The sequence below is a fragment of the Meriones unguiculatus genome, chromosome 8, assembly GCF_030254825.1.
Source record: "Meriones unguiculatus strain TT.TT164.6M chromosome 8, Bangor_MerUng_6.1, whole genome shotgun sequence".
NCBI lineage: Eukaryota > Metazoa > Chordata > Mammalia > Rodentia > Muridae > Meriones > Meriones unguiculatus.
The window spans coordinates 48,453,533-48,455,719 of record NC_083356.1 but is presented as its reverse complement, the minus strand read 5'-3'; the positions used below and the strand labels follow the sequence as shown (position 1 = coordinate 48,455,719).

The window sequence follows — 2,187 nt, the reverse complement described above, 5'->3', positions numbered from 1 at the left end:
TTCTCTGCTTGTGGGATTTATTTACTTTGAATTTCATTTTTGTCCTTTCACTCCATTGTTGTTTTACTCTTTCATTGATTCTTTGTGAGTTTCACTTCATGTGCCCCTGTCCGGCTCATTTTCCTGTCCTGTCATATCTTCTCTTTTCCCTTGCAACACCTTGCTCCCGCACATAAAGCACACACACCACCACCACCAAAACTTACCAAAGAGTAGAAAGCGTCTTATTGTGGAAGCTGTAGATGTCACAGTGTATCCACAGGGTATCCCTCTGCCCTCACATCTTCACTTGCAAGTGTTTATTGCAACGAGTCAGTGGTCTGGTTTGAGATCTCTGGCTTCTGGGTCACCATCAATATTGAATCTTCACTGAGAATCCTTCTGGTCATCCTGTTGTTGCCCTGTGTTGTGGAGCTCCTGCAGCTTTGTAACAGCAGGACTGCCCCTTTCACACATCCCAACCACTCACAGATGATTTAAATTTTGGGGCGGGTCAACTCAGAGCCCTGGATCTGGGCCTGGGGTCTAGCTGAAGTGGACAGAGCACATGAGCGCTCCCCTCTTCACACTACCAGCTCTCCAGCACTGCTCCTGCTAGGCCACCCAAATGCCAGCACTGGGAGGAGGCAGGGCCAGCTCTCTCACTTCCATTCCCTTGGGATGGCTGACCCACACCCATGCCTCACCTCCACTCTCCCAAGTGCTGCATCCTGTGAGGGGCTGGGCCAGCTCTTCTGCTCTCACACCTTTGGGGCTGGCTCACTTGTGCCTTTGCCATTAGGGCCACCTTTCCTGTGCAGCCCAGATGAGCTTCAGAGCCTGCTCACCTGCTCTCATGACCTGAGGGCCAGCTCTCCGAACTGCTGTAGGTGCTGAGAGGTGAGGCAGGGGAGAGCATCAGCCCCACACCCACAACACCTCATGGCAGATGAGCAATGGGGCCAGCTCTTCCATGATCTTGTCCTTGGGGCTGGCTCACTCACGCTAAGAGGTGGAGGTGTGTGTGTGTATGGCATCATCTCTGTGCCTGTACTAACCCATGGCAGAGGAGTAGAGGGACAAGGTCAGCTCTTCCACCCTCTCCACCCCTGCCACCAGGGTCTCTGTGGGGCTTAGGACCTGCTCTCCTGAATGCTGCCACTGGTGAGATGATGGGGCCAGCTCTCCAGAGTGCCTCATTCAGTGAGGGGCAGGGCCAGTTATGCACAGCCTCTGGGTATCCTTGTGGATCACAGTGGCTGCCCTGACCCAGGATAACCCCATATTTTCTAGTGATAATATAAGCCATGGGATATCAACACCAACCCTGTCACTGCATAGCCACATACTCAGACTTGGCCCTCAGTGGCAGCTTGGGCTGGGACCTCACCATGGCTCCAGGCGGCAGGCTAGCTACTCACAACAGGCTACTCTTCTTCACCCTTCAGTCTCCAGTTCGATCTCTCTTCATTAGTTGCTCCACTTCTCTCCCTCTCCCTTCTAACCACCACATACTTGCACATTGTGGTGGTTTCTGCGGCAGGCTGGCCACGTGGCTGGTGAGTCCCTGCATGACATCTTCCATCCATGTAATATGGTAGGGCAGCAAGCAAGTGTCTATGGTGCTCCTGTGTCGTGGGCTTGGGGGCAGGTCTGTGGGTGGCATGGCAGTCCACAGGTTTTTGTCTGTTTTCCTCCTTGGCCCCTGTGCTGCCTGGCTTTGATTTGATTTTTATGAGTCCTAGGCATAAGACAGCTTTGGGCACCAAGCCAAGCATCAACAAAGGACTTCCATCTGCTTTGTCCCTGACTGATATGAAAACACCACCACCAACATGGTGTGTCTTTGCCCATTGCTGGGAGTGTGTGTCTCCCATTAGGGTTGGTTTCCTGCAGAAAGCAAAGGGTTGGTTCTTGTATTTGAATTTATTCAAGCCAGTCTGAATCTGTTTTTTTTTTTTTTCTTAATTTTTCAAGACAGAGTTTATCTATGTAGCCCTGACTGTCCTAGAACTCATGTCTTTAGACCAGGCTGGCCTCCAACATCACCTGCCTCTGCCTCCCAAGAGCTGGGATTAAAGGTGTATGTCAACATCACTATGACTGTCTGCATCTTTTAATTTATGCACCAAATCCATTTACATTTGTATTCATTATTAAAATTTTTTTCTACTTGTTTCTTTCTTATTCATCTTAGAAGTCTGCTGT

At 50.4% G+C, this 2,187-nt stretch overlaps 1 pseudogene; it reads right to left on the bottom strand.

Annotated features, from left to right (window-relative positions):
* Nucleotides 1-1,711: 1,711 nt before the first annotated feature.
* On the bottom strand, nt 1,712-1,843 carry LOC132656118 (small nucleolar RNA SNORA48; annotated as a pseudogene).
* Between the last annotated feature and the right edge of the window lie 344 nt (nt 1,844-2,187).